Source organism: Tubulanus polymorphus, chromosome 11, assembly GCF_964204645.1.
Source record: "Tubulanus polymorphus chromosome 11, tnTubPoly1.2, whole genome shotgun sequence".
In the NCBI taxonomy this organism is placed as follows: domain Eukaryota; kingdom Metazoa; phylum Nemertea; class Palaeonemertea; order Tubulaniformes; family Tubulanidae; genus Tubulanus; species Tubulanus polymorphus.
The window spans coordinates 4218675-4244637 of record NC_134035.1 but is presented as its reverse complement, the minus strand read 5'-3'; the positions used below and the strand labels follow the sequence as shown (position 1 = coordinate 4244637).

General features: G+C 37.8%; 2 protein-coding genes across 2 annotated transcripts in view; one reads left to right on the top strand and one right to left on the bottom strand.

The window, feature by feature from the left end:
- The window catches only part of LOC141913079 (uncharacterized), a 39965-nt gene extending 38459 nt beyond the window's left edge, over nucleotides 1-1506 (bottom strand). The window contains exon 1 of the mRNA XM_074804524.1: nucleotides 1194-1506. The gene's annotated coding sequence lies outside the window, so the exon portion shown is untranslated. The remainder of the gene's footprint in view (nucleotides 1-1193) is intronic.
- LOC141913074 (asparagine synthetase [glutamine-hydrolyzing]-like) overlaps nucleotides 1-25963 on the top strand; it is a 164671-nt gene that overhangs the window by 13375 nt on the left and 125333 nt on the right. The gene's annotated exons all lie outside the window — the stretch shown is intronic.

Sequence of the window (25963 nt, the reverse complement as noted above, 5' to 3'; positions counted from 1 at the left end):
ACTCTAAATCACACCTTTGAAACTGGACCCCGAGTTCAGACGCACGACGCGAAACACTGCGTGGAGCTGGATCCTGAGTTCCGAGTTGACTCTAAATTCATGACTGGTTCTAACTCTCACAACTATGGAACTGGGTCCTGAGGTCTGGATAACTCTAACGTGGAACTGGGATCCCGAGTTCAAACTCTTAACTCTAACTCAGAAATGTGGAACCGGATCCTGAATCACAATTTCTTCAAATTCTAAATTGCCCTAAGTCCAGTTTTATATAGACTGAGACGTCACATCGCCATAGGTCAAAGCAATTTTGACACAAAAGTGTCCGTTCAATATTAACAGTATTCGCCGAATGATTCAATATTGCTATCATTAATATTTGAAGTAATCATTAAGACGATGCTTTCGGCTAGTTTTAGACAAGAGTCGTTGTATTGTACGTATATTACTAGCCTTCACACACTGAGGCGATTAAAAAGCCACCACCTACACTAATGCGGATAATGGATTGAAAGATTAAAACCCACTACGTATTTAGTTTAATGATTGAACATGAAATTCACTCATCAAGAATAGAAAATCTAAATCTCAAACGCACGACGATTTGGACTCTGGTCAAGACCCTGAGAGTCAGAAACGTCGTATTCTAAACTTTATTAGATTTTTTTTTAAATTTACTTTAAGTGGATTTTTATGCTTTTTGTTCAACTAATTAGACAGCGCTGTGCGATATAAGGGTCAGTTACCTGCATTATGCATCGATGTCAAAATATCGCATACGCTGTTCTTAAAAAACTTTCATAAAATTCTGATAATCAGATTAGGGATTTATTTGTACGTGGAACTTTCAACTGGTTCCAGCAAGCGGATTAGGGCCCGTACCGAATCAGGGATGCCGCGAACAATTTCTAAAAAGTCAAAACCATGATTACATCTATTTCGCTGTGTGGACTTAAATATTGTGCGCACTGCAATTTTGACGAACTCGAGAGTGTAAATCAACGAGGCCTATAACGTCAACTTATACAACATTCGAAGTTCATTTCAACATTTCAACATTTTTCATTTTTCAACTTCAAAGTCTCAATAAATTATAAAATCCTCAATGAATTACTTTTCCTTCCACAAAAAAGGAACACATTTCAAAGATACTACATTCGAATAAGCGAAAAAGAAATCAAAAAGTTTTTCCCTACCTGATGTGTGTTCGATCTTGAGTAACTTTCGTATTTAGCAGACCAGAAATCCACGCGTTTTTTTTTCTTCCCAGAGTCTAAGATTTCGCTGGTCACGCGCACGTTGATGAAATCTTTAATTCGGCGATGGCGATGACGACGATTCGGCGAAGGCGATTAGTCCTCTCTCTATCTCTCGGGTTCTTGTTTACTGGCGGCGGCGCGCACCTCTAAAGTGTCTGATACACACGTGACGAATTACTGGGTTGACTTTAGGATGCGCGGTGGTTTTATATCTATGTTCGTAACGTCGTTGTGACTGTGTGAGTGAGTGTGAGTATGTAACGCGCGTGTGTGTCGTCACAGTTAAAAGCGCGTTGATATTCGCGGCGGCGGTTCTGGCTGTGACGGGGGCGGATGCCGGCTTGATGGATTCGCCACGGCAGCGATGTCGACAGCCTGATGACAACGAATTATGGCGATGTCGTTAATTATGATTGGTGCATTAGAATCGGTCTCTAACGACTCGACGATGATCGGCACTGGTTTAGGCAATTTTGATAAACAACTTCGCAATCGAATTGTGACTTTTTTAACCTTTCATCGAGTATATCATTTGGAGAGTTTTCTTTCCCAACGTTATTGGGCCTCGCGCATGCTTTTGGCCGCTAAAATAATTGGCACAATCAGATTATCAGAAATCTAATCAATTAGCTCATTCTACTCTGTGTATATAATACCCCTAGTTTTAGTTATTTTATTTACACCTCGCGATGGCTTCTAGAAAGAGTCCGAAACATCGCGTCTATTTTTAAACAATTTTTCTAGTATTTAAATACGTTTTTAAAATCTATTAGATTCTGGGTTTTAAACCTATTCGGCGCAAACTCTCATTTTCACTGATCCCTATCTCAGCCCGGGCCCGATTGCGACCGAGCTATTTCTATACGGTTCACCCCTCCATTGCGACGTTCGCACGCATGCGAAGCCGAAACCATATAATTCCAAAAGTGGAAACATTTAATTTCATTTCAATTTACGAAACGGGCGTGAACCGAATGTTTGAATAGGTCGTATACGTTTCTTGCTGATATCGATTCAATCATGTCTGCGTCGTCTTTCCAATTATAAAACGGTATTAAGAAAGTAGAAGAGAAAATCGAAGACGAGCCCGCAGTTGATTAGTGAAGATCTAAGACCAAAAGTGGTATATTTCAAATCTAGACTACTAAAATGGTATAGTTCAACTCTATATTCGGCCAGAGATAGTATATTTCAACTCTATAGATTAAGCCAAAAATGGTATATTTCATTACCAAAAGTGGTATATATCAACTCTAGATTAGGACACAATGATATATTTCAATTTTGCTAGGCCAATAATGGTATATTTCAACTGAAGAAAGATAGTATATTTCAACTCTAGACTAGACCAAAAAATGGTATATTTCGACTCTATATCGGTTGTTTGAACGGAATGTCGAGAATACCCCTGACTGCGAATAGCCGACAACTATCGAAAATTCGAAATAAACCCACAGAAGTTGACTGGATGGTCGATTCAGGCAAATGTCATGTAAAGCTATTGTAGGCCGGCCGCATTGAAGAAAGACAAGAACACGTAAATGCTGATGTAGTTTTTGTCCCGAAGATATGAAAAATACGGGCCTACCTTCCTGACGGTGCGAGCGGTCGTCGGTCGATATCCGGTGACGATCAGTGAGCTAAAATACAAGAAGGAATGATATTATCTCGTTTGTGGTGGCATCTTAGGAACGACATACAATCGAGAAATACAATGATGTAATTCGGATTTTTTTGCAAAAATATCATCATTTTCAATTATGATATGTTTCTTTCTTTCGATTTTTTTCAAGGAATGTCTGCTTATTCTTTTTTAACGAACCCTATTGGTCTTGATTTATATTATGATATACTTTTAAAAAAACCCACAGTACATGCATTGTCGAACCATAACTAGAAAATCCAGTTGACGTTCTAGATCGATGACTTCTGCCTAATACGAGAGTCATTCGAAATCAAATTCTTCAAAATTTCATTAAAAATCTTTTTCATATCGTCGCCGGGTTTCAAAAGGTCGTCAACAACATTGGACGAAAATAGAATAATTGAATATACTGTTTTGATCGCAGATTTTTGAAGCCGTGGTGCGCACGTCACGAGACTGGTGTGTGTCAAATTACTGTGGGTTTAATTTCCCGTTATATTACAATGCCGAGTTCATCAGGTGACAAGTTCGTCCTCTCTCCCGCTCGCTTTCTCTCTCTCTCTCGTGTCACCGATGCGCGTCTTAATTACCGACTTAATTTAGAACGAATTAGCGAACATTAATTGACGATGCGTCCATAAAATCATTCGAACGACTTTCTTCGGAATCTTGTGTTTCATTTAATTTCCGCGCAAAAAAAGGCAAAATAGCTTTCAAACTCACAACTTTGAACAGGATCCTGAGTTCAGAGTTGTAATTCTATCTGACAACTGTGGAACTGCATCCTGAGTTCAGACCATCTCGCATAATGCACCCAAATAAAGTCGACATCGACATTTCGAATCTTTCCACAGCTTGACATTTCCAGGGACAGTTAAAGAAATTTTCATCGAAAGTTCCAAACGTCAGGTATTCATTGATGTCGTTTGTTCTTTCCTTTTAAGCTTACTTTATTTTCTTTCTTTCCAAAGGGCTGCGTTCTTGTACGCAAGCTATAACTGTAGCATCAAACCAGTCCTTCATCCGATATCATTACGTCTTTAATGTTTATTCATTAATTCTGTAGAGATTTCATATGAAAAATAAATCATATCAGATCATAACATTTTAGATCGATACTGTTAGTTGTTATGATCGTGTAAACGACAAGAATGAAATAGAATAAAACAAAACAAAGGAATTAGAAATTGATAACTTAGAATATGTCTGGTAAAACAAGTCATGCACATAATATCATGTATATATCGATGAGTTATTTTTGATAATCAGTATTCCTGGTTACCCCTGCCGGTGTTGATTAGGGTATATAGTCAAAACGTTGAAGCTCGAGGAAACCTTTCCGATTCGTTTTCCCCTTTGTACTGTTGGACTTTACCGTACACAATAATCTTTGGGATCTGTGCAAATAATGTTTTTTTTTGTGCGGTGCAGCTAACTGGTGCATCTGGCGATGATCTCTAGGGCGAGATCGAAACTTTGTGTCTTTTTGATAACTTTTTGAATAGATTCTCGATTTTTAACCTTTAATCTGTAGATATTGGATTTGTATCTTATCATCAGTTCTCCACGTTTGAGTGTGGTTATTCTACTAATACACTCTATGTTAGTTTATTTCTGTAATATTTGATATCAATTCATTCGAAAAAAAGGCCGTAAAGGCTATTCTACTAATACACTCCGTTAGTTTATTTCTATAATATTTAATTTCAAATCATTCACAAATAAAGATGATGTTATAATGTAATAACCACACTAACTGGGTGACTCAGCGCGTATAACGTTGGAAATCTGAATATCTATTAAGCAGGTTTTAAACGCAACCGGCGCGAGAGATGTGGATATTCGTAGCTATACGTTTGAGTTTCGGTTTCCCGGTTTTTATCGCGTATTGTACATAAAAACGATTTCATTATTAATGTATTTGCGTCGTTCGAATAGCAACCGGTGTCAACTTAAACAAACAGTCTTATCGATGCCGTTAAAGCGGTTCCTCCTCTCACGCTGCTACGGCGGTAGCGCGCATAGCGATGACGCCATTTCTCAACATCGAACTTATTGAAGTCGATGCCTTTGAGAAAACTAGGATACGATGACATAAGTAATTGGCGTATACTTGAATCGAAGAATTTTTAAACCAGAAATGGACGTAAATCAGATACAACGCGTTCTCAAATGTTTTGATACTTTCTCAGTTTGTATCAAAAATATTGCCGATTTTTGGTCCTTAAGTCCTGAAAAATGATAAATTTACAGTGTAAAATCGTACAAACGTGTCATCTATACCTCAAAACACTTTATTTCCTGACCAATTTATGATGTTATGTGTGGGCCATAGACCTCAATATCTGCCTGTGATCTCAACTTTCAATTAAGATTACGTAAGCTACTCGTGCCCAAAACGCGGCAGGCGCACAATAGAAAGTTACGCGCAGGGTACTTTTATTGTCGCCGACATAGAGGACCGATATTTTGCTAATTGGATTCGGGAGGTTTAAACCTCCCAAGGTCAATTTACTAAAATTGTGACCTTCAGGGAGATTCTACGAAAGGCCGATCGTTATCAATTTTGATTGAACTTGATACCATAATGCTCGCTGGTTTTAATGTCAAACCATGTAGTCCATATTTGGTAAGTTGTAAATTACGTAAAACCGAAAGAAAAACCAATTATTGGATCGAGTTTTTCCTAATTACACGAATTACGTGAAATATCTAATAAATGAAATGTATACACAATACCAATAAGAACAACCTGATTTGATTCTGTTCAGAATTCATTCCTATATTTTCGTCATAAAAATCGGAGGCAGTATTTCTCATTGATTTTTTCAATAGCGTCATTTCAGCCATGCACTGTAAAAAAACGTTACTGATTCCGTGGTTAAGCTCGTTTTCGAGTAAAATATTGCATTTGATTCATTTCTCGTTGTGGTTTTGTCAAAGCTATATTTTCACAGTCCGATCAGTGATACAAATAGCTAGTCAGTTACCAACGGTATAGCCAATAGTCTACAGAACCACCCGAACAGCGAAAATTAGCAAATTGTACGTCCAGTGATACCAGTTTTTGTCATGATTTTGACATGTCATTCAATAATCGATGTGATCGGGTAAAAACTCGCCCCGTAAAGGTCCCTTTCAGTAAAAATCCCCTTGTTAAATATACCCCAAGGTAAAGGCCCCAGGTAAAAAACCCGAATAAAGATTTTTCAGTGTCTAGTTGGATGTTCTTTTCTTGTTCCTCTGTATACCTGTATACCTTCTCTATCAGATAGAAATGTTTTTAACTGCAACTATCCGTTAATCAAACTGTTGAATTATTTTTGATAATCGGGAGTGATGAAAAGTTAGGAATGAAAATTAACGGTTTAGCTACTTATATATAGTTTAAAATCATGTGTTCTGCTTTAACAAATGCACTGTTTTATCTAAAAATATTATCTGACCCGAGTGCCTCAATCACAGTCCATCTCACTGATTACTTCATCACAAATAATCACCAGCCATTGAAATGTTTAATCCTCATACAATACAATACAATTATCTCAAATCTAAATTTCATGAGATAAATGCCCCTAGATTTCATAGGTTTTATTCCAACTGTTGCGACAGTCATATCAAAACTGGACCATTCATATCAATAGACGTTAAACTGGACTGTTAATATATGAAAAGTCTTTAAGGCCATATCATATATCTGAAGTGCGCTATGTTTTGCCTTGCAGTAACAATTTGATTTGTCACATGATTACTCCATATCTTCATATAATTTCCAAATAAACGAATACATTTCCATTGTTATGTTAAATGACATCAGCAAATGCAAATAGACACAAACTACTACACTACTGTGTTTAGGATGGTTTAAGAGATTGGACGCCGATTGATACGAAAAGTAGATTTCATGCAATCATTTTCTTTCTTTAAAATCGTTGCGAATTAACGCGCGAGTGTTCGACTCTGGACGAACGGTTAATAGAATTTTATCGGGTTAGTCTTTCTATAGCCGACTAGCTATTGAATACCAGTGATTAAGCCATAAGTAAATAAAGAAGTTACTTGGGATGTTTAATCAATTGATGACAATGTACAAGTAAAACCAGGCCTATGAGACACCCGTAATGTAAAATGATATCATGCAAGATATTCATATAAGCGTATTTTAGTCCTGATTTGAATGAATGTACCCACATTTTAGGCAATGAATCGAGACTTGGTTTTATCCCATAGCGTCAGCGCTAGTACATGCTTGAGATGAGATTGTTGGTTTATATTTTGAACTCTGTAAAGAAGTTTTGTACATTTAAGCGTGAATGACGCACTGTGATGAACTATGTACGAAATAACATATTAAATTCAATGAAAGAATCTTAATGTTCCAAAAGGAATATAAGTGTAGTTAAGATTAATAGTTGTTTTTTTTTCTTAATGAAAACCGATGATATAAAATAATTTAGCTTATTATCCCCAAAGTAAAAATCCCCCGGTAAAATATTCCCAATATTTGATTTAACTAACATAAAATCAACACAATTTATTATGTTCAAAAAAACTCAACTCATAGATTCAAGATTTTATTGCACTTCTATTAACTGAAGATGATAGTAATGATGTATAGATGTATAATATGATGAACGAACGTTTGATGAGGAATTACTACTGTGGTTAGATACAATTCTCATTCTTAGGATACGAATCGGTTGATTGAATTCGGTCGTTGAAACTACTGGCTAATTTACAGTGGTCACTATTGAAACGATTAATTGAAGTGCCCTTGAAATCAAGATAGATTCCTGTTGCGTAAATTAACTAATTTTTAAGCGACCACCTTCTATTGTCGGTATTCGGTTAGCTCTTGGTTAGCCAGAGGTTTTACCATACAGACTCGGACTAGATGATTGAATTAAATCTTTGAATCAATATATTGTCACTGGAGTAAATATATATTCCTTATTACACTTTCAGCAGTGATCATATTTTACATGTAAATTGAAGGTATTACTGTCATCTAAAGTTAATAAGGGATTAGAATCGCAAAATTTAAGTTGTTCAAAACCAACATGAAAATGAGAAGAAAATACACAATATCCGTGTATGGTGAATAACGAGACAAATCCCACAATGAATTCAGCTAAAAATCAAATGTTCTACGAGCAATGTTTCGGCTAATGCTATTAGCCATCATCAGGCCCCCGTCAACATGAAAATATTGATACGTAAATCGAATCCATATCATAAGCATACTATACCACAAGTTAAAAAGAGTTATTTAGTTCGAATTAAAATATAGTATGAATAAGAATATGAAAAGATAGTATGAATAAAAAGTTCATTAATTTCATTTATTCTATGAATTTATTTAAAGATTTATTTCATCAAAAGAGATCAATGCACAGTTAAATATATTGCAGTTGTATTGTGGATGAATATGTTTGAATAAATATCGTGCTTTCAAATGTTCTTGAAAAATCGCCAAGTGAGGATTTTACCTAGATTTTACCCCAGGCCCTAAATCCAGTAGGTTTATGGCGAAAGGTTAAGATTAGGAATGTATTAGCAATATGATTTTTTGAAACAGTATTTTGTCTCCCGATGATTTGATTTGCAGGTCAGACTTATTGTTGACCAAAGTTCTTAAAGTGAATCGCTTTAAAGTAATAAATATCAATGAAACAATATCATAAATTTTGAAGTGAGTTATTTTGTAATAATCCAATTTAAGTGCACTCCGATGCATGCTAAATTCTTATAAATTCATTTATAAATTCAATTTATACATTTTCCCTCCTCACTTGTAATTCTATATTAGTTTTACTAATGAACATAACAGTGACTTGTGCCTAATGTCAATAAGCAGCGATTGGGTGCCGCCTTTCTGTGTTAATCTATCACGAAAGATTTAACTCGATTAGAGCCGCTGAATACGTATTTCTTTGCAGCCTAGAGTTTATGCATACATGTTCTAAATAAAGACAATATGCTCTATATCAGAGCCTATACTAAAGCATGCACTCATAATTCGTTGAAGAGTCCGAGGCTTAATTGTGAGAGTTGTTATACAATGAGTAATTAAATGGTGGGATTACAATGGGAGAGATCATTTCATCAGCCACATCGTTGCCCCAGGGAGTTAGTTATATTCGTTATAGCCAAAATACCTTGACCATGGACTCTAAAACGTCCATGACTTGACAGAATATAGAAATTTGCCCAGAAAAAGTTATGCATATTCCAACAAAAAAAGAATCAATAAAGACTTATATTTAAAGGTTAACTATTTATTTCGACGCACGAGCTTTCGCTTCTGATGTATAGAAGCTTCAATGAGTGAATTATTAGAATTGGTACATTTAGTAAATTCCGGAAACAAAACCTAGTCTTAAGAACTACCATTAACCAAGTTTCAAAGAATTTTGTTCCCTTATGATATTGAATGGTGTGAAATTGAAGTGTCCCTAATGATATATCTTTATGTAAGTTCAACTAACTTACCCAGTTAGTGATGATAGTTGAATAATTAACAAAATAATAGTTGGAATATCGTTTAGGACAAATTAGGATTTTACCGGATAAGTTTTTTCCTAATAGGCTACCTTTTTGAAGAGCATGCATCCTGAGATACGTATACAAAAATTCGTTTGACGCTAAATGCAGAGTTTTCACGGTAGAACATATTTGGACATCAATTAATCACGTGAAGGAGATGAAATGACAATTTGTCACTGCTGAGCTTATTTTCCTTCACTGAACTTTTTCTAAGTTTTTTCAATATTCTCTAATCCGACATTATATACGCTGCGTACTAACTGTACACAATTTCGGGTTTGGGTTGTTTTTGGAAAAAACAGATTCCCAGAAAATTGTAATTTTTGGGTTCTTGAAAACGGTCAATATGTTATAGCAGGTTAATGTATAAACCGCAAAGAATAGCTACAATAAACAAAATGTATCCAGGAAAATATATATTTCAGAACACGATCGATTTCACTGAATTTAGCCTCATCATGTAGGATAAAATGAACTTCTGTTGATATTGCGATTGTGCTGTCGTTAGCTGTCGCATAGCTTATTCGAATCGCTATAGAAAGTAACAAAACAATGGTCACATGTGTCAATGAACTTATCGCTATTCGAAGTAATGGGCGTATTGAAAAATTTCTCAAGCACTTCGAATTTCCGATTGCTTAATCGCCAAATTTGCATTCGAAATATTAAGCCAATCTATTCTAATTCATACCTGGTCGTGTTATAAGCAATTCAAGCGTTTAGTTTGTACTTTAAAATAGAATGAAATAGATTTATTGATGAAGTACAAAACAAGTCAAACAAACTCAACTAACTGACTACTGCTGAGTTATTTATATTTGATGAAAGAACATATTCTAGTTACTGACATTGGCTCGCACCTTGATAATTGTCTAAGTTGTACTATAACTAACATGCCAATGGATGTTTGCATGCGCCTCTCTGATTGGCTAGAATCCTTGCATTCGATAGAAACTGACGGCATCAGTGAACTAACGGGGAAATTAGAATTGTATGTTTGACCACGGATTCTTCGTTTTTGAGTCCATGGTTTTGGCTCTGGTTTTATCGTGAGTTTGATTAACGTACATTGTAGAGAACAATGGTGGGGATTCGAATAACGTGCATCCTTTATTCAGAAAGAGTATCATTACGTATATACATATAGAAATTAATACAATAACTTTAATCAGAATTATCTCATCACGCAGAACCAGTGAAATAGCCGTTGTAAAGCCGCAAAGTAAATTGAATGAAATTGACATAATGTCAACGTCTTACGGTCAACAAATGAAACATATTGTACAATAATGAACGAATCAATGAGTAGTGCTCACGCATTTGTTTCCATTTCATAAGAATCAATTCCAAACAGATGAATCAGATTCGAATTTTTGCTTCTTCGTTATGCAAAGTTTTTTTTTTATACCAGGGACTCTTAAACGATTTAGGTTTTAGAGTCCATGGTTATATGAATATCTTATGATTTCTCAACTTTCATCAAATACTTAGGAATGCCATTGAAAGATTTTCAAACCATTAAACGTTTGGGTAAAAAGTTCTGCTAAATTTGATTACCATCGGCTTTTTAGATAATCTCCACGAAGGTCACAATTTTAGTGATTTGACCTTGGGAGGTTTAAACCTCCCGAATCCAATTTGCGAAATATCGGTCCTCTTTGTCGGCGGTAATGAAAGAATACATAGAGCGAAGTTTCTATTGTGCGCCGGCCGCATTTTGTTCACGAATAGCTTACGTAATAAATTGAAAGTCGAGATCACAGGCGGATATAGCGCTCTATGGCCCACGCTCAATTCATAAACTGGTCCGCAAATAAAGTGTTTAGAAGTATAATTGACACGTTTGTACGATTTTGCGCTGTAAATTTATCATTTTTCAGGACTCAATGACCAGAAATTGGCAATATTTTTGATACAAACTGAGAAAGTATCAAAACATTTGGGAACGTGTTATACGTGTCAACCTGATCTAACTCAATAATTCGAAGTGTGAAGTGTCACGTATTATTGATCTCACGGGACAGATAAATTATCGTGTTACATTTTCTTCTTATTTCTACGTAACAAAGCCCAATAATGTTACACCGTAATAAAATAGATTTCGATTCTATTCTATTTTGAGGGATAATATCTAAAACATAAACCCAATGTCCCCGCGTAGCCGTCGTATCGTTTAACACATCTTTCTACCTCAACGTCATATCTACGTATTAATTTCCACAAACAGTTTAATGAAAATAAAATTCCATTCTATTCGCTTCTATTTTCAGGGTTCCATCTTTCATAAACACTCGTTCATTTCAAATTCAAATAATTCTCAAATCTTTTGCGCTCGATTTTGACATCATTATACTTGTTCTTCATTTAAGAGTCACCTTTTTATGAAGCTAGCCTCCTAGAGGCTTACGAGACACGTTACGCACATAGAAAAAGTTGTAATTGATAATAATTGATGATTATATCAGACCATTGATTACCTGAACTTAACTTTACATGATTGCCCAAACCCAAGCTCGCAATATTGTTATGGCAATCATCAGTGGTACAATAACAAGCGAAATTTACGAAGAAAAATGATGAGTGCACAATATTATGTTAAGTATATAGATAAGTAGTATTAAGTTTAGTCTCTGACTGAAAAGCTGACCCGGGATAGCTCCTATAGCTTTTTCCAAAATACGAGTATTATTCGTCCGTATTAGCCTGTTGAATATCCGGGTAATTAAGAATATGATGTTTTTTATCGTTTGGAATCTCTTCGTCATCTCTACGGCTTGTCGCGTTTCAACGCCGGATAGATAGTGTCGTCCGAGAATTCCCGTCACGTATTGACAACCGGTCGGACACGCTGATTCGGGTTACAGATATATGCCTCAAGTTACATAAATGTCGCCACCGTTCTATTTGTCCCGGTGTGTGTCGTGGACACGACGTATCGTGTTCGATTCTTCGTGTTACGAAATACGAAGCGTCCGCGTCAGTGGCCCGAGCCGTAAGGGTATGTTTTGCGTTCACCTATAAACCATTCCGAACGCTATCGCATTACATGTTATCACCTTTGAAAAGAAATATGGTATATACGGAATTTGAACATTTGGGAAATTATATAGTGTTGACCCGCTCTTTATTGCAAAATATATCGAAATATACTATTGATACATATATCTATGTGGAAATGGTTTCAAATTCCGTTCGTGTTTAATGTATTTATATACTTGAATCATCTTCGTGTATCCGCCATACAGTATTATGTGATTGTGTTGTATCTTAGAAATTAGTTTTTTTTGACGTAATAAACTAATAATAATAAAATGATTGTTACAGTCACGCGATGTGTGTATATGCATGGACGTATAAACTAGAATAACCACACTCAAACGTTGAGAACTGATAATAAGATACAAATCCAATATCTACAGATTAAAAGTTAAAAATCGAGAATCTATTCAAAAAATTATCAAAAAGACACAAAGTTTCGATCTCACCCTAGAGATCATCGCCAGACGTGAGATTATAACAAAAAAGAGTGGTATATATACAGGGCAGAAGAGGTTCATTGAGTAAATTTCTGAATGAGTACGTAATTCGTGGCTAGTTTATACGTCCATGGTATATGTAAGATCTGGCATTCCGGACAATAACTCAACCATTGATGAAACGCTATATCCCTATTGTTAAGATGATCCGACTCTAAGAAGTAAAAATCCGAGACGTTTCCTAGAGCTAATAATTCATTCAACGTTTTTACTTTATCCTGCAGTCATCTTCGCTAGTATTCCTGAAGAAGGATACAGTCGAAACGTCGAATAGATATTAGCACTTTAATTCTTTCTTAGGGCAAACTTACTAGCAATATCCCTTTGAAGCCCATACCTCGTAAATTTGGAAGACCCGATCGCGCAACGAAACCTCTCCGTCAAATGGCCTGACCGCCTCGGCTGAGACCGGACCATTCAGGCGAACTTCGGTTGTCGGATTTAGTGGACTGCAAACTAGATGAAACAGAATGTCAGTTAGTCGAAACGGAAGTCACCCACGCAATTGGACCTAGTTCTGAGATGGCCGACATTGCGCAATACGTCACAACCGAACTATAGCGCGATCGGTCATTAGCTCCGACCACTAGTCGCGATTACGAAATCCGAAGTTCGCCCTGGTAAAAGTGTGAATACTGCGTCGATCATTGTAATAAGGTTTTGCCCAAACGCGACGGGATTTGCGAGGCGTATCGGCAGCAGCAGCGGCAGCCACCGCGGCTATCATTGCCGCAGTCATTAAGCGTCGGAAACCTACATCAAAGGCATCACGATGATCGAGGCACGACGATCGGGCGAGCCGCGGGGTAAACTGAATTAGTGACCGCCGTATCCGCGACGATGACGTCGTGTCCGGTTCTGCTGCTGCTGCTGGTGATGATGATAATGATGATCACACGCTTTTTTATGTAACTACGATCGTTTTACCTCGCAAAATCTGTAACACTCAAGGCCATCGGAACTGACAAAAATCCCTGGCTGTTTTATGAATTGGCTGGCTGTATTATTAGTACGTTCGAGTCGAGTTCATTCAGAATTTTACATGGTTTTTCTCGTTTTGGCGAATTCGATTAATCTCAATCGCCAGTGTGTTACAGAACGGATCTGCAACACGCTAGCGATTAAGAGCAATCTATACACCTGGACCCAGTTCCACTTGGGAGTTAAGTTTTGACTCTAGAGCTAAAAACATCGAAAATGAACTGATATCAACTCAGAGTTAACTCTAACTCACAACTGTGGAACCGGATCCTGCTCTACGGGAGCCTGCTCCGCAGTTCCGGGTTAGAATTTGAATATCGTTGACGAAAATGAATGTACGAAATAATTTCAAATCGCAAAAATGTCGCGAAGGATATCGAACCATTGAAAATACGGCTATTCAGGCTCGCAGTTCATATATATGTCTAAAGAAACGATATCGTCTGGCATACTGATCAGAACTATAAACAGATTCCTCGGAAACCGGCAATGCAGATATCGCCGCCTAGCTCGGTGGCTTCGATAGAAACGACTGTGACACTGACTGAGCGCGAATCCAATGTCGGCGTAATCTGTTCTCACTCTTTTTATATCTTGTCTATTTTTGTCCGATACTATACCCCCTCTTTGTTGACGTATTGCTGCAATTTCTAATTCTAATATAGTGTCAATGAATATTGAATTGAATTGATTGAACAGTCAGCGCGAGGCGTGTTTCGGTAAATAATTTCGAACGGCTCATTATCTATCGAACCAATGAGAACGCAATAGTATACGAAATCGAAGCATTTAGAAAACCTTACGCGTAAGTAGGGGTTTTTCAGTGAAAGCCTGCGGGTCATCCGCGCGCGGGTTCAATTTAAGCTAATGAGCGAAAATCGGTGAGTGACGCGCCGCTATTTTCGGAGACTAACGTCACCCGTTTTTCACGGTATCGCATAATCAAACAAAAATGAAATCAGGGAACAGAATAACACGGGTTAGTTTTCGATAAATTCAAGGGGAAGCTTTGTGCGAAAATTTAAATGATAATGCAACATGGGAATGACTATATATCGAAGAAAGATAGTAATTTACTTCGCGGTTTTCAATCATATAGGGCTATAGAATTTACAAATCAAACCGTTAATTTACAAATCGATTAAAATATTGCCTAAAATATTAGGAATATTTTACTCAGTTTTAAACGTATCTTAATCAGTATAAATGACCTTATTGTGAATGGTAAAGCAAGTTCGCCCGAAGCACGAACGATCCCAAAATTAAGCGTACTCCTTTAAAACGATCTTACCGGTTTGTCTAATCCCTATAGTTTGTCAAAATTGACACGTGTTGCAAATGTGATTCCGATTATATTTTCGAATACTTTCTTTCAACGAAAAATATGATTAAAAAACGGGATAATATAGTGAAGTGAAGAAGCGACAGTTAGCTTGAAAGAAATGAAAACGGCCCTACAAGGTAAAGCGAGAAAACACGATGAAAAAATTGAATGGGGAAATAATGTATTACGGGTGATAAACTTGAACGGACATTATAATGTCTCTTCCGTTCAAAGATTCGTTTTTAAAAGATAGGCCTAGAAAAATATCAAAGAATTCTAAAGCTCATTTCCTTAAGAGGAGGCCGAGATATCGACCTTCAAAACGCAGTCCGGAAAATCGGAAATTGACTCGAAGTGGCCTTTATGATAAATTCATCATACCTATATATGCTAAATGCACTCTTTCTCTCCCTGTGCCCGTATCGGTCCTCCTGCTCCTCTCCCTCTTCCTTTCCTTGTGTCCCCGTGTCTGTCTCCCTGTCTCTGTCCCCTTGTTGGGCCCCAGTCCCTGACCCTCTCCTTGACCCTGCCCTTCACCTCCCTCTCCCTGTCTCTCCCTGCCTCCCTCCCCTCCCGTCTCCCTCCCCCATGTCTCCCACTACCTGACTCCCTTTCCCCCTCTCTCCCTCTCCTAACCCTCTCCTTCACCTCCCTCTCCCTGCCTCTCTCCCTCTGTCTCCCTATCCCCTTGTTTCTCTCTCCACCTCCCTCTCCCCCTCCCCGTCTCCTACTCCCCTGTCTCCCTATCGCTATCTCTGTCTCACTATCCCTGTCCAGGTTCCTCTCTGTCGCTCTCCCATGTCTCCCTCTCCCTGACTCCCTCTCGCTCTCCTTCTCCCTGACTCCCTCTCCCTGTCTCTCTGGCTCTGTTGGCGCAAATTGAATCAAAGAAAGTTCGTGTTTTTAAATAGGAAAAAAAAATGCAGAGCAAATTTTCCATTCACCTGTCGAGGATTAATTTGTAAACGACAAGACCGAAAAGAAACTGAGGAGGATGATCGGTATTATTCGAGAAAATTCCTGATATACGAGACGCGTCGAGTATGAAACCACTCGACAGTATCTTAACAGCTGAACTATTCGCGTCGTCATACTTATAGAACAACACTCTGATTACCGACACAAATACATGTTGTCTTTATTGTGGTGATGCACCATCGTTACGAATCAACTGGTTATACTCTTAAGTTTAGTTGATTCAATGGTTTGTATTCCAATGGCATTTCAACTACCATTTACTATCATTCTGATTATTACTGAAACATGTTTTAATGATAAACGCTAGATTAAAGAAATGAATTATTACCATCATTATCATTGTGTATTTTATTACGTTCTTTTTTTAAATTTCATCGTCATCCCTTTATCAATAAGAAATAAGAATGTGAAGATATCCAAAATAAAAAGGGTTCAAATTGACATCTTTTTATGAAGCGCAATGGATGGCGAGGGTGATACATAAAGCGCCAAGCTTTCATTGTACCGTCCTAGCTGGCATGTTCTTATTTAGATTATCTTAACGACACAAATTTACATGTACGAATTATATCCTATTGTATGAATATAACATAACGTAAAAACAATTGCAGTAAATAAAGTTATTTCATAAATAGATGGTACTGGTTACACATTATGAGGGCCAAATATGTCTGAAATCGTAGGTCGAATATCTGACTAGAACAACTGACGGATGTGCTATAAGTTTGTATCTAAAACGTTAATGTCTAAAATGAAAATGCCTGAATTTTACATATATCTTATTTTTCCAATATGGAAATTCATCGCATCGACGCAAATTTATTGCTTTTATGCACTCAATTATTATTCAGCACGTTCAAAAAAAAAATACGAAAGAGATAATTAATTTCTTTCTGCTATTGCCGCACATTGCAGTACACGTGAAGTTTCAGAAGCTAATGCGCTGTTCGGGTTTAAACACGATGTAGGTTTAATTTAATTTTCGTTTTAAAGTATATAATCGAGTCATAACGAACGATTTTACAGATTGAATCGGAGAGTGTTTTAATCTTTATGTTGTTACATGATGAAAAAAAAAAAACAATACCGAAGCCAATCATATTATTAAAATGAGCCGATGATGCATCGTGGATTAGACCGCCTCGTGACTATGCCGATGGACACCCTCGATCTGGGTTTGCAGCCCAGTTTTTAAACTCTCGACTTACGCCGACGTTTTTTTTCGAAAAAAGGATTCCCAACTCGTGGTGAAAGTCAAACTATAGAATTCCGAATTCAAACGAGAATTCAAACGAACACTATCTTCACTAAACAGAACATGTGATATAGATAAGTTAAGTCGGACAAGTCGGATAAGTGAAATTTAAAGGTGACGAAGTAGGTGCCACCTTTTAAGCCAGGAACTTCGTCAAACTACTGACTGCCACCAGCAGAAACAACCGCATTATAGCGGATCCCTGGAGGGCATTCTTTAGGGATACCCTGCATTGTTTCGTCTGGAGTAAGGCTCCAAAACTTCGGGTAATTCCCTTCAATTTTTCGGCTCGGATGTGCTCGGGTATACCTGTACTGGGATAACCCTCCTTTCTAAAAGGTTTGATTATTTCAAAAGTTGTGTTTGGAGAAAACCACTTCAATGCGTAGCTAAGATGCTGGCCCATGAGCCATAAGCAGGATTTCCCCTGAATTTACGCACTTATATATGAACCTAACTCTCGAATTTCTTTTTTTTTTACTATATAAGGATATAGAAGATATTGGAATAGTGGTCGGTCGTTGTTCCTATACTAAGACATCGCGCACAGCAATCGAAACAACTTTTCTTGTTTCTATAGTTTCGATAAAGTGTTTCTTGTTTCGGAGCACGAACCCGACCTTATAGAAACAGATTTTTCGGAGCCGGGGTTATCAAACGCGAGGTCAACTGATAAATCAATTCGCGGATTATAATAGATAGGTGTGTTCGCGCGGCGGTGAAATCCAATTTTCTAATTCATCATTAGCCTTGATATCGATGTTATTCAAAATTAAGAATAGAAATTTAATCTCGTGGTTAAAGATTATCTAATAAGTGTTACCGAACATAGTTACGACAACTGACAGCCGTCATCGTCGTCAATGCCATATTTCATCAATTGAAGACGCTACTTTTGAGAGACCGTGGGTGATAGAGATGGATCGATCTGAAACATTCGCCTCTAAAACTGATTAAATTTTCAAATAAGGAGTCGACTTAATTGAAATGGTATTTCAGAGAAAATGCGGGCATTCCTCTGGTGGATTTTTGATGCTTGCAATTCTTCTTGTTTTTTTTTTTCTGTTGGGAAAGTAGGAAAAAACATCGTTTCGCGCCGATGTTCATTATTCGTTTGCGTTTCTCATTTGAAGTTTACCGAATCGAATTATTCGGAGACGCGCGCTCAAAGTTTGAATTTAGTCCCCTATAACGAATTAGCGCGAATCGAATTGCAAATACAAATCGTAACGCGGATCGCGAATCATAGGGATTCCAGGCACAAAGGACTAGAACGGCGCGCTTTGTGCCGGAGAAAAATGCCGTTCGTCGAGTGGCGGATGGGGATTTTCGCGCTGTCGTGGGTGTCGAACATCTGAAGGTGCCGTGCGGAACGCATGCTAATCGGGCGGTAAGCCGAAAACACCGACAATTAAGCTCGTTACCACGAACGAGTAATTAGCACCGCCGCAAACCGCATGTCACGAATAAGAGGAAAAAACGCCCGAACCTAATACGAACTGTCACTACACGTATACACGTATAGATCATTTTTATTCGGCGACTAAATAACGGCGACACTTTATCGTGCTTTACCAAATCTTGAAAAGGGTTGTGGAGGAGTTGTGTTTTTCTTAAACCTTGAAATAGTGATTGACCCTGTTATTTATTCAATTTGTAGATTTCGTTTGCTTCTTTTTATTTGGCGTCCCTTACGAACCCACCACCATCTGCCGGAAGCGAAACAGGGGGTTTAATTTTGAAATCGGAAATCTCGAAGTACAGATATAGCTATTGTGATCGGCGGCAGAATGTATGTTTTAATCGAAGTACAAAATTGGGAAATTCGGTTCCGTTAACCCGGTGTCGAACCAGTAAAACACGCGAAGATAGACATAACTTTATAGGTTAACTGGTTTTATTTTTAAGATACGAGCTTTCGTTTCACTAATGTACAAACCGTAGCTTCGTCAGATAAAAGATTAATCTACCGAAATGATGAACAATATTAATAATAATCTCAGTAATAAAAGGATGAAGCGGTCGGCTGGTTGTACGTGCTCGATTTATGGACGCGCACGAATACTTCGTAATCATTAGATCGACGCTTTTCTAACGTTTACGACCGCGGACCAAACGTCCAGATCGACGTAATCGAATAGAATATATAATCAGTTTCGAAGTATTGTTTAGCGCGAGCGCGCTCGGGGCCCCGGCAATAAAACAATCAACAACCGTCCATAGAGTTATTACGCGTTTGATTCGGGCTGTTCGCATTACGCCTAATGCGCGGCGGCGTCTGCTGAATGTTGATTGGACGGCGCACAGCGCGCGGCGCGCCGAATGACGGAAACAAGGTTCGATCGCATAAAGTTAAAACGGTGCGAACGCGAATCGACGATATTGTTGTACCGAAGTTCGACGACGACCACGCGCGCGCGCTCATTATTACATAGCGATATTGCCCGAAAACCGACGTTAATAAATATACAGTGGGCGCCTGGTAGTTTATTGGGTGCGAGCCGCGGAAATAATAAATGGATATCAACGTCATTTAAAAGTACACGGTCTGTATTTATATAGGTTCGCAACGCGCCTGGCATCGAAACATTCGTCATCAAACGGCACCGAACAAAACTCTTTTCTCTCTCGTTCTCGATAGACCAGCAGCAACGAACGGAGAAACTATCAGGCTTTCGCGAAATAGCACCACACGCGCAAACACATCACAACCGTTAACACGTTCCTGAAATATACTAGCGAAAAAGAAAGCGTCATGATGGCCACGCGGACTGGTAAAGTTTCGATGGTTTTGCTGCCGGTGGCGGTGGTGGTCGTGCTGTGCGGGCTGGTTCTGCCGGTGCGCTCGCTGGCCGACACCGAGTCCGACGATATCAACAACGACGAAGGCCAGATCTCGGGCTCGACGCTGAAAAATCTATTGGAAATCGTTCGAAATCGATTAATGCGAAGGCAACAACTGGAGGCCGCTTACAGATTACTGTCAGGTGAGTTTCGAACTTATGCTTTCGCGAACTTGAAATTATGTGTTTATGTAATTCTTCTACTGGTCGTTAAAGTCTTTTTTCATCGACAACGAAGTTTATTTCATATTATTATCTAGAATATATAACTACAAAATTGTTTTTTCTGCGAAATCGATGAACTTTGGATACGTTTTGATGAACCTATCGAAAACACTTAATGAATTTAAGTTATTCGACCTTAAGTTTGAAATCATATATGCGGGATACAGGAGCGTTTATTTTTCATATTAACAACTCTTAGAGAATTTCCAACTCGCGAGTGACATGTGAAATCTACGTAGGGATTTTCCTGGTCAGAAGACAAATAAATAGAATTGAGTTGGATCAAACAAACTATCGAACGACTGGTTTCTAAACTGTACAGTACATAGTAATAATACGTTTGATTTATTTGCCTGGTCACTGCAAACACCTTATAAATTCTGCCTTCGGGGTTTGAAATGAGATCATAGCTATCAGAATGAATACTGGACAATTTTAGATCCAGATCGTTTTGGAATTCAGATCGTTTATACGTAGCCGCAATGTACATACACATTGTAACCCGATAACCGCCGAGTAATCTGCGCTTCAGCCCGGGGCAAAACGTTTAGGTATACGTTTTAAGAAGAGGGAAATCGCGGCACTCAACTCAAAACTGGTTATTACTCGAACTGGCGTCGGTAAACACGGATAGGATTTCAACGTATCCGGTTCAATACAAGATGAACCGGGGGTCGATCGGTTGAATATGGATATAGAAAAAATAACCGATATCATATTATCATATTCGATTGTAGTTTCGACTCGAATCGGTTTGATAAAAATGTGATCCATCCGAAATAAACCGAATCACGTTCAGGTGTAAGGCATTTTAAAGTAGGCTCGTGTAAGACATCGAGACACATAGATTTATTCAATCTATTTAATCGGGTATTGTAGAAAATATTGTTCATCATTTCGCTAGCATTTTTCGTTGAAAATACGTTGATATTCTCAAAGCTTTTGAAACGATAGGAATTTGCGCGCAAACGTTGCAGAAGCCCAGCTCTGGTTGTTAATCATGGGCAAATGACTAAACACTGAATAAGTTTTACTTTAAAAATGTAAACGTTTTTCATGTAAACATACACATTTTTTTCCTATAGAATATAAAAGTTTTTTCCTATTAAACATTAACGTTTTTTTCCAACAAAAATGTAAACATTTTTTCCTATGAAATATGAAGTTTTTCCTATAAAACATAGAGATGTTTTTTCCTATAGAGTATTAACTATTTTTCTCCTATAAAACATTAATGTTTTTTTCCTATGAAAATATTAATGTTTTTCTCTGTAGAAATATAAAGGTTTTTTTGTAGTTGTACTGTAAGAATATAAACGTTTTCCATTGAGAATGAAATTTGGTCTCATTGATGCGCGCAAGTCACACCGTATACATAACATCTTTTTATTCAATGGATTAAACTTCAATTTAAAAACGAATTTCATCGACGTTGCCTTTTTAATCATTTCTCTGTGCTCTTTCGATTAGACCTAATGCGCTTTTCATATTAGTTTACAACGGAATTCTAGAAAAAATCGATTAGGCAAATTGAGTCTATCAACTCATGACGATAGATTAGTCGACATTTTAGTGAAAATCAGGCAGGAAAATTGCGCCTGGTGATTGATGCTGGTCCAGGGATAATCATAATAGTATTTTCTGATTAAAGTTTCAATGTATGAAATTGAATAACTTGTGACCTTTAGCAATTATTGAATCAAGGAATGATGTAGACTTCTACAACGAAACGCCTTCGTTCAAATCAGCTCAAATCATATTTCAAATTAATGCGAAACTGCGATGGTCTCTTAAATATTCTATTAGAAGATATAGATTTCCAAATGAAATACTCGTGTGGCGATATCTCGAGGTACCGGCGATAACTATATCCGTCGCGAATTCAACGACGCGATTGTAAACAGCGCCTGGTGGTTCGGTCCGTTCCGTAAATTCGTCCGAACCGGGTACGGGCCGATTTCGGAACGGTCTAACTATATAACGGTAGTGTGAACGCTGCGAGCGAATACGTCATTGATGACGTAGTTTAATAAACGGTCGAAGTTTCAAATCGGGCGAATCACGTACGCGTTTCGGAAACGTGACTCGCTAAACGAGACGCTTGTTTACTCGCTCTAGTATCTCTTTCTCTCTCTGTCGTGTTGTAATAATGTTCGGTCGGGAAACGAATTGAAAAAGTAACGCGGATTTCGCGTCAATAATTAACGAGGTTTCTAGCGCGCGATCGATTCCCGGATCGTATCATAATCTGTATCATCATCCTGCAAAACTCCTAACTAACCCACCTTTAGCCATTTTAGTTTGTAATAGAGGACAGCGAATAGGACGGCGTTAATAGTCCATCGGGGGAGGAGGGGGGCGAAACGTTATCCGAAGTCACAGAATTTAGAATATTTCGAATTGGAGTTTATCGGTTGAACCAGAGTTAGGAAGGTTGCTAGCTGATGCGCGGACGTCACGCGCGTAATATTGGCCGTCGAATTGCCGTCATATTGTGACTTTTTACTTAAGTCGACCGCTTCCGCTTGACTGTCATTATGACGCGCTGTGACGTCAGATGACTGTATTTTCTCTATGTACGGGGTCTGGTCATCGTGGGATCGGCTTTAATGAGGACATCCTCGCTTGCCGGGGTTTGATTGCCTCTCTCGCATAGCCCGAGCAGATTCTCCGAAGAAGCCCGAACGCTGAGACGTTGGTGTCGCGTTTTGCGGATAGTTCTATATATAGGAAGTAATTATAATGTTATGTTTGATTATCGCGACGAATGACGAGTTCGATACGTCGTTCACGGGGAGGATGATTAGAGGCTGCCGGATCATTTTCCGTTCATCCGCGGCCGGATTATGCGCGCTGTTGTAGGTGTAAATAATCCTCTTCTGGATTATGGCCGGTAAAAGATCGACTTATTCGCGTAAAATCGATCGGTATCGCGGCGTCGTCGACGCATTGTATGCTTTTCGGCTAGAAATCTTCACCTTTCCAATGCTGACTAATACCCTAAAAGTGCTGGAGATAATATGAACATTTTTTTAAAGATTCCACCGGCTAGTGCGTTGAATAACGGCCATACCGCTATGATGTATAAACCGAAATTCTGTAATTTTTATACCGCTTAACTGCGGTCAGTTATTGCTATCTAACTGCGTTTGACAGGTGCTGTTTTTTTTTCGTTAGAGATAAAAACTAATTATTCATTACACATCGGAACACAGCGATGCGGTGTACTAGCAAAGTCCATCACTGAATTAAACACTGCACCACGGATCTTAAGCTTCCAAAACTGTTGTCTAACAAGTCACCGAACACCAGACAATGAACCGGTGAATCGGTTTACGATTGAGATTTTACTGAAAATTGGGTTACAAATTCGAAAAGTTGATAATTAATTGACTGAGAATTATTTCACTTTTATTTTCCTGAAAGTTGAGAAATGTAGAAACAGGAAAACAGAATTTTTTTTTCGAGAAATAAAATAAAATAAATCACGGTAAACGATAGACGGCTGCAAAACTATTCTGTAGTTTTCGTATCTCTTTTGGATTTCATCAGCCGACTTTTTTTGTAAAAAAAAAAAAAACAAAACCAACAAAACCTATAGAATTTCAAGATCTTTCGCACCTTAAAGCATAAAAGTAAATCTCGACCATTTGCCATCACTTTCTGGGAAAACAAAGATCGTAAACGTTATAGATCGGTCGTGATTTGCCAGGGCGTTTTCGGGTATAGAAATCGAAAAATTGGAAAAAGCTCACGGTTACTGCACCGAATAATTACGAATAACATAGTTCGGAATATTAAAAGAACGGATCGTTCGCTTTTAAAACACAGACTCGGCTAAAGGTTTTAACGTCGATATTGTTCACAAATTACACACTTCACCCGGACAAACGTCAATATTTCAATAAGCGGCGAAACTGAAACCGAGTTAAACCAAGAAAAAGTTGCACCTTTCCAACGATTTTCGAAAACCGCATCCATATATAATAATGTGTAATAATGCTACAGTGGCAAGCGAGGTTTCGGCGATTATCCGCCAGGATCGCTAGTGGCACCGGGTTATCGCGTTTCAATTTCCCTCTACATTTCAATTAAATTCGAATCGATTTTTCTCATTAGCGAAATCAATTTTCAGTGAAATCTGTACCATACACTGAATGAGAAAGTGGATCTTCTATCCGGTGACTTGTTTGCAAATTTGCAAAAGATTGAATTCAGATTTCATTGAAGTACTATTATTGAGTATTCATGTACGTTGACAATTGACGCCCACCGCAATCATTTGGGGTACAGTCTTTAAACTTGGGGGTGTGATCTCACTAAATTGAATTTGGTCAATGTACTACATTGTAATTATACACCTTAATATTATATTTATTGTGAAATGAAATTCTCCCATTGAAAATCTACTGATTTTCACCATGAAATTCAGTAAAATAAAGTTTATTCTGACCTTGTATTAGGTACAATAATGCTATACAAATATGAACGACTCAGTGTTTAGTTGCGCCATCTGGTGAGTGTCGGTATCCCATTATGATGTAATAAATGTCATTATAATGATACAGAGAGATGATTTACATACAAATGAATAGTAATTGATTTTGACGACTCAATATCCTAATAACTTTATAATTCACAATATTCATATTTATCATATAGGTGTATTCATTTTATATTTCTACACAGTGCTAACTTCCTTATTAGAAAATATCAGGCCCTCTACAGCGTCGACGGCTACGTTTTCCCGTAAAGATCAAACAAACCATTTCATCGACTCAACCTTTTGACAAACTCGCCATACGTGCAACTGCAGAACTTTAATCTTATTAACGCTTAGATCTCGTCAACGAAACAAGCGTAAACCGTGGGGTCTATTTTCAACTCGGAGCCGATCGTTAAAAAGTTTTATAGTAACGCGCGGCCTGAATCGATTACAATCGATGATTATCAATGACAATCGTGAGGAAAGTTTCGAGAAACAAACAATCGGAAACTTTTAACCTTTCGGGCGTTGTCGTTGCCGTGCAATTGTTAATCGTGCTCGAATTGTATGCGAATGGCTTCTCGTTTTATGCTCAGTTACAGACAGGGTTTGTTTATGGATGTTTACAAATCATAACACTAATTGAAAAACGGTCATAAAAATTCATATCATAAAAGGTCAAATACGTTCATTCTTTTACGGGTTGACCACTTTTTTCTCTGACATTAAGCTGTTTTTCCAAAGTCTACCTGCTAAGAATCCAATCAATTGACACATTTGAATACGTAAGATATAAACGGAATCTGTTTGATTTTACGCGCGATTTTACTAACTATCTCAACAAAAAATATCCCCGCCTTTTCCGTGATTTTTGGCTTTTTTTTATTC